Source organism: Saccostrea echinata, unplaced genomic scaffold (genome assembly GCF_033153115.1).
Source record: "Saccostrea echinata isolate AGI-Se365-2 ecotype Australia unplaced genomic scaffold, CSIRO_AGI_Sech_v1 ptg000001l, whole genome shotgun sequence".
NCBI lineage: Eukaryota > Metazoa > Mollusca > Bivalvia > Ostreida > Ostreidae > Saccostrea > Saccostrea echinata.
Genome location: NW_026889750.1, coordinates 36,497,271 through 36,505,616, shown reverse-complemented (window position 1 = coordinate 36,505,616; position 8,346 = coordinate 36,497,271). Strand labels below are relative to the sequence as shown.

At 33.8% G+C, this 8,346-nt stretch overlaps 1 pseudogene; it reads left to right on the top strand.

The window, feature by feature from the left end:
* The first annotated feature begins 4,527 nt into the window (after nucleotides 1-4,527).
* Nucleotides 4,528-5,733, top strand: LOC133178861 (uncharacterized; annotated as a pseudogene).
* The last annotated feature ends 2,613 nt before the right edge of the window (nucleotides 5,734-8,346 follow it).

Here is an 8,346-nt window from a genome sequence, read left to right as displayed (position 1 = left end):
CCAAAAAGAACATATACATCAACATCAAGGTCAACGTCAAGGTATACATCACCACAAAGATCGTGGAATGCATCAGGACCAAGATATGCATCACCAAAAAGATCTCCATCAAATAGTCCTGTTAGGTCAGAGAGTGAGAGCGAGTGCTATGTGTGTGGTAAAATGGGACATTTTGCTAGAAATTGTTGGAAATCAAAATCAAGATCGCCCTCACCAACACAAAAAGTTGTCAATTTAAACTTTCAAGAGCTGAGGAAATAGGTCATTCCTCAGCTCGTACAAACACACAAAGACCTCAACCACACACTAAATTTAAATCAAACATAAAAGAAATCGAATTAACACAAGATAGATCCATGAAATATAAGACACTCTATCTACCAATAAGAGTTCAGAACATTAGTACAGAAGCTGTTTTAGATACTGCAGCTCAGGTGTCCATCATAAACTGTGAACTCTATAAAAAACTGAATCCAAGTCCTCAACTTACTGACCATGTTTCCTTAAAGGGTATAAGTAATACCAAGGTAGATTCTGTCATATGTAAAAGTGTACCCTTATCAATAGGAAATATCAGTACAAAATGGAATTTTGTAGTGGCTAAGGTGTCAGATCCAATAATTATAGGCCTTGATTTTTTAGAACATACTAAGGCAACTATAAATTTACAGGATTTTTCAGTAACAATAAAAAATTGTAAAATACATGTAAAATGTATCGCAAATGAGGACAAAGAAAAAGTCAAAATTTTCAGAATACACACAAAAAAGAAAGTGGTGGTTCCCCCACATGCTTATATTTATTCTGAAATAGATTATGACATTACCCCAGAATCTGACATTGCTATAAGTCCATGTTACAATCTTCATGGTCTTTTGTCACCAAATTGTGTAAATAGCAAAAATCAAAATTTTATTTTATTGAGAAACCCCACAGACAGTTATAAAACTATTAAGAAAAACTTTGACGTGGGTTTTGGTATACAGTTAGACAAGGTTTTGGACTATGAAAGATCACAGTCATTAGGTATTGAAGATCTTGTAAATATCAGAAAATTAGGTATTGAAAATCTACCGGTAAGTTTAGATCAGATTAGACAAGAAATACCAAAACATTTGACTGAAATGTTTGAAAGATCAATTAAAAATCTGTCAACAGAACAAAGTATCCTGTTTGTAAAATTCATTATTTCATTTCAAGATGTTTTTGCAAAAAATGATTTTGACATGGGTTTATTCAATGGGGATATTCAACATAGAATTGATACAGGTGATGCTAAACCAGTCAGACAAAAATTAAGAAGAACATCCTTATGTTTTGAGAAGGAAGAAAAAGAGCATTTAGATCAAATGTTAGAGAAGGGTATCATAGAACCTTCTTCTTCCGAGTGGGCTTCATCTCCAGTACTAGTTAGGAAAAAAGATGGTAGTCTAAGGTACTGCATAGATTTTAGATCATTGAACAAAGTTACAACTAAAGATGCTTTCCCTCTACCAAACATCACTGACTGCATAGATTCATTGAAGGGGAGTAATTTCTTGAGTACTCTGGACATGCAAGCAGCATATTGGATCATTTCTGTACATAAAGATGACAAACATAAGACTGCTTTCATAACAAAATATGGTTTGGTTGAACATAATAGGCTACCATTTGGTCTGTGTAATAGCCCTGCTACATTCAGTAGAGTTATTCAATTAGTTCTGCAGGGTTTAACATGGACAGAGTGTTTAGCATATTTAGATGACATATTGGTTCTAGGCTTTAACTTTGAAGATCATCTTAAAAATCTAGAGCATGTACTATCAAGATTTAAGCAATACAATCTCAAACTTAAACCAAAGAAATGCCAATTTTTTCAGAAAGAAGTTAAATTCTTAGGTAAAATTGTGAATGGAAAAGGGATTATGATTACTCCTGAAAATATCACAACAATGAAAAATTGGCCAGTTCCAACAAATGTTAAAGAATTGGAATCATTTCTTGGTTTTGCAAATTATCATAGAGAACATGTTGACCATTTTGCTAACATTGTTGAACCACTTCACCATTTAGTTAGTAAGCATTCAGGATTCAATTGGCTAGATGAACATCAAGAGGCATTTGATAAATTGAAAGATTCTCTGTTAAATGCCGCAATATTAAACCACCCAGATCCTGACGAGACTTTTATATTAGATACTGACGCTTCAGATAAGAGTATAGGAGCGGAATTAAGTCAAATTCAAGATGGTGTAGAAAAAATTATTTCATTTGCAAGTAAAGTTTTGACACCAGAACAACGCAAGTATTGCACAACAAGAAAAGAACTATTATCTATTGTTGTTTTCACCAAACAATTCAGACATTATTTATTAGGAAGACCTTTTGTAATTAGAACAGATCATAACAGTCTGATTTGGTTGATGAATTTTAAAAACATTCAGGGTCAGCTAGCTAGATGGCTAGAAGAATTAGCACAATATAATATAGTCATTCAACACAGATCTGGTAAACATCATCAAAATGCAGATGCATTGTCTAGAATTCCTGATCCAGTACCATCATGTAATGACTAAAAAGCAAATATTCCACTAAATTCTCTTCCATGTGGAGGTTGTACTTTTTGTACTAGAGCTAGAAAACAATGGGAAACTTTTGAAGAGGATGTAGATTATGTAGTTCCCATATCAATAAGATCAACAAAAACAAGTTCAGATTTAGATCAGTATACAAGCTTATTATTAGATAATGATGAAATAAAAAATGCACAAGAACAAGATCCAGATGTAAGTCAAATTGTATTATGGTTGAAAAACAAATATGAACCATCCATTCAAGAACTCCAGCTGTCTATTAAGACCATTAGACACTTTTGGTTATGTAGATCACAGCTACAAATAAAAAATGATATCCTGTATTATTTGTGGGAAGATCCTATTATGCCGAGATTACTTTATGTAGTTCCAAAAAGTCTGAAACAAAAAGTACTAGAATTGTGTCATGATATTCGTCTTTCAGGGCATTTAGGGCAAACAAATACAATAGAAAAACTAAAGAAATGTGCTATATGGTATAATATGCATACTGACTGTAAGGAATATGTAAGATCATGTGAAATTTGCAATAAAAACAAAAAACCAAATGTTAAAGCTAGAGGACAATTAGGGCAGTATCATTCTGGTGTCCCAATGGAAAGAGTTCATATGGACATTTTAGGTCCCTTACCTGAAACAAAATTAGGAAACAAATACATTTTAATGATCATAGACTAATTTACAAAGTGGGTCGAATGTTTCCTTTTACCAAATCAAAAAGCTGAGCTTATAGCTAAGACATTTGTAGATAATTTCATTTGTAGACTGGGTTGTCCTTTAGAATTACACACTGACCAAGGTAAAAATATGGATGGTAATATCTTGCGAAATATCCGTGATCTTTTACAAATCGCTAAAACGAGAACTACCCCATATCACCCAGCTTCAAATGGTCAGATAGAAAGATATAATCGAACAATTTTACAAGCTTTAAGGTGCTACATAAAAAACAAACAAGATACCTGGGACTCATATTTACAACAACTGGCAGGAGCAATTAGAGCTACAAAGAATAGACAAACGGGGTTTACACCAAATCAAATGATGTTAGGAAGGGATGTTATACAACCCTTAGACATATTTCTTGGTACAACAATCAATACAAAAGAAATAGATACAAATGAATATGTTTCAAAATTAAGATCAAATTTAGAACTTATCCACAAAGAAGCCAGAGATAATCTCAAATCTTCACAACAAAGACAAAAAAGAGATTATGACTTGAAATCTTTTCAAAGTACATATCAGATAGGGGATGTTGTATATAAATTGAATTCAGCCACAACTGTTGGCCAAAGTCCAAAATTAAAATCCCCTTGGAAAGGCCCTTACATCATTTCAGAAGTTAAATCCCCTGTTTTGTATAAAATAAAAAACAGAAAAAGAGAAGAAGTTATTCATCATGACAGAATTAAGCTTTGTCAAGATCGAAACCATCCTGTATGGTTATCCCGGTTAAGAAATCAAATTCTTTAAAAATGTGATGTTGAGGATAGCTCTGTTCAAGAAACTGATTTTGACAATGTGTTCAACCTTTCAGAACTTTTTAATGCACAAGAAAATAATTTTTATGATGAAAGTGAAGAATTGTCTGGAGATCAACAGATAGTGGAGTCGGATACTCTGATACCATTGTCTTGTGATGTCTCAGATAGTTCTAAAAACAAACCAGAGAGAAATAGGAGAAAACCTAGATATTTGGCTGATTATGATCTTGATGATTAATTTGCCAATATATTAATGTTTTATTGTAATATATATATATATTTTATGACATATGTAGCTTGGCTTACAGACTCAGCCTACATGTAGATATTTTATCTATAATATGTAATGAGTAAGGATACTTATTCTAAAAAAAAAAATACATGTAAATATGTATATAAATATTAGGTATTGACTGAGTATAAAAATACACTTGTGAATATATTCAGTGTTTTATTTAGTTAGAATGGAAGAAGAAAGGGACTTCGTTCCTGATTATGAACCCGAGTATGATCAACTACTCAGTCCTCCATCTAGGGTGCCTGGTTCAACTACCAGTAAAAGAGGGAAACCGTGCCCAATCTGTATGGCCAAATTTACGCATGTTAAGCGCCATGTCATAAAAGATCATTTGCCATGGTATGCCTCTCCCTCTACATGCTGTCCATTTTGCAGAATTAACTTTGGCCAAAAACACTTTTTAGATGTGCGTGTGAAAAATCAACATAACAATAATAGCCCTCTACAGAAGTTTGACCATTTCTGGATGGATTTTATGTATTACCTATTCTTACAAATTATTCATGTTTTGAAATTAAAAACTTTTGAGAATCTGTTTAAATTCATTAACAGTAATGAACAGTTCAGTTGTTGTCAGGGATATGTTTTTCAAGAAGATGATCTTTTTCTAGGTGAAAAATTTTTAAAAGTAAAATTTCCAGGATTAACAGTTTCAAAAATACCCTTTCCAGTAGTTAATGCTTCATCTCTTTTACACTGGAAGATTTTAAGCAAACTTATAGATGTTTCTAGCTGTACAGATCTTCTTTTTAAAGTGTACAAAAAGTATGTAGTGTGGATTTTAGGTTCATCAATTGTACATTGGGCTGCTCAAAGAGCAATTGACATTGGTATAGAAAATTTTGAATTTGAAAAGACAAAATTGAGCATTTTTTGGCATGGAATAAGGGGCATGAAGTGGGAAAGTTTATTGGATACTGTCTCTTTTTGTAAATCAAAATTTCCTCTGCCAGATTTCATAATTATACATTTAGGTTCAAATAATATCAAATTTGGATGTTCAAGAAAACTATTATCACACATGCAGAAAGATTTAGCTGAAATCAGACGAGAGTTTCCAAATTGTAAAGTGATTTTTTTCAGATTTATTAACCAGGCTTACTTGGAGAGGTTTAAATTGGGAAGAGGGAGAAAAGGAAAGGTCTACCATTAATAAAGGAATGTATGATTTTATTGGAAATGAAAATAATATTAGACATGCTAAAATTGAACCCAGAAAGAGATATTTATTTAGGAGAGATGGCATTCATCTCTCAGATTTGGGCAATGATTTCTTACTGGAAGATTTCAAAATCAAAATTCAACAAAGTATTATTTAAAGTTTGATAACATCTTTTATAGTTATTTATTGCGCATGGATGATGCTGACAAACAGTCGGATCGTCTGATTGTTGCCAATTTCATTGTCTGTGTGTAATAAATAAACGAATTACAAGTTTTTATTCTGACATTATTCTTTTTAAAACTATGTAAGTTCTATATGCATTATATTTTAAAAGACATAAATATTTTTATGACCATATGTATATAGACTTTCAAATATGAGGGAGAGGAATGTAGTGATGTACGATGTATTTATGATCGGGATCGGGATCCTTATAATGTATATAAATAGAATGTAAATAGTTTTCAGTAGTTACCCCCTAGACCTTGCAGAGTCCAGACGTTTTATACGGCCTGTGAGATCCGGTAACTCAGATCTTTGGTGAGTTATTGACTCATCTATTGGTTATTCATTCTTATTTCATTGTATTTATTTATGTCTAAATATTAACACAACAATAGTATCTAATCTAAATGTCTCCGCCCATTTCCATGTAATAGAGAAACCAGAGTCTGATCGGGGGAAAATATTCCGGCATTTTTTTAGTGCGATAGGTGTTAAAAATAGGCTTGTATTTTTTGATATGTTTAATTATCCATTATTACTACACTTAAGTAGAATACTCCATTTAGCGATGACTCAATTTTTGCATTTTTAGCGCGACCCGGATGTTGAGTTCGCTAAAATTGAATATCGCTAACAATTCATTTCGTACTGGGGATTACTTTTATCTTTCTAGGCATCACGATATCGCTGAAATTACTTCTCGCTAAAATTAAATACTGATTTTTACGAAAAATCTCTGAAGAAATACGCACGCTAACTCTCGATTCCCGCCTACATTTTAAACCCATTCAATTCAATGCTAATGGCAATTTGGACCAAAAAAAGTCTTTGTTGAATGCAAAGATGAGTTCAATGGTAATGGATTAATCATTTTAATATCAGTGTTAAATAGTTCATTACTCTAAACTCCAATTCTTTTTATAAGGGGGGGAAAGGGGGTAGACAAAGTTTTCCATTGAAATCGGGCTTTAAAGCATCACCAGATTTTAAGATATTCTTAGATATGAGTAAATGTTCCATAAATCTTTTCTTAAGTTTAAAACATGTAAAATTAAACACATATGATTGATAAAATTCAATGTTTTAGTTGTAAACAGTTGTAAATAGTGAAATGTTCAGCAAGATATTTCACCAGGACTTCTTTCTTATCTCTCCTTATAAAATCCACAATGATCGATCTCGCATTGAATTTAACAGCACATTGTCCCCAGCTAACAGATGTTTCTAACCTCCACCGCGAAAGAGTTCCGTTAAGTTGAATAATCCTGATATCGTATTCCATTCGATTAATAGGCAGTAGTCCGAATTTCCTCTTCGTCCAGGCGTTTTCGAAAGAGCTCGCGAATTCATGCAATGCCTTAACCCCTCAATGATAGCGGGCGCTTTCTGCACTTGGAGCTCTTAATTAAAGCTATCGTGCAAAGTCATAAACCTATTATACGTAAAAAGCAAAGCGGTGTCCGCCATATTTCTCTTCTTTGCGATAGCTACAATTCCAAATATATGTGATCAATCGCGCTATCGTGCAAAGTCATAAACCTATTATACGCAAAAAGCAAAGCGGTGTCCGCCATATTTCTCTTTTCTGCGATAGTAATACAATTCCAAACGTATGTGATCAATCGCGGTCACCGACTATTGCACACGTTTCCAGAAGGCTGAGTGTGCACACTATGTATTTATTACAGGTTGAAAAAATCTAAAATTAGAAATCGTATTATTTCTTTTCAAACACGTTTTTCTATTTTTATCTGAGTGAGTAGGAATACCTGTATGACCAGTCTTGTAATGATAATAAAGGTAAAGCGTTCTTTGTGATTTGTCATTCGAGCTCAAGACTGCGTGCTTTTCAGTCACTATTTCATGTAAGTCATGTCCGACAACGAAAGTATCCTCCTTGATACCGGCAAGGATTACAGCAACGACATTAGAGGCGGCGACATTGCAGACACTTTTGATTTGGATTCTTCTCTGAGTGCTTTTAAAAGCGATATTCTTGAAGGACAGGAGTTGCGAGAAATTGAACTTCAAAAGAAACTTAAAAAAGACATTGCCACCTCTTTGAAATCACCAGGTAACAAATTTCAATTTGAGTTCAACGAAGAAATCATTTCCGCTATTGAAAAAGTGCAGAAAAAAGTCAAATCTTTAAGCAAAGACTGCTACAAGTTGTGTGACGACATAATTACAAAAATCAACAAGAGAAACAAACTTATTAGAATTGCCGACAACTCCCCTGCAGGTTGGGCAACAGTACACCAGTATGAAACAAACGACGTCGCCTCAGACTCCGATGACGATAAAAAGCTTCGACAGGCAGAAAACAGGGCATTACGGGCCATTAAGGAGAAGAGGAGGTTCCAACCCTATAAGCCTACTCGTTCTGCTGGAACTTCTTTCAACGCTCCTGCTGCCGCCGGTAGTCAGCAGCAGCTTTTTCGGCAGTATGGAGACCCTAGAAGTTATTGGAAAAGGCCAGAGCCCTCCTCATACGACATCTGCTTCCACTGTAAAACAGCTGGACATTGGAGGAAAAACTGTCCACTGTTTAATTCCACAAGTCAAGCAAGCGAAAGCTCTGTCACCTCCAGTAAA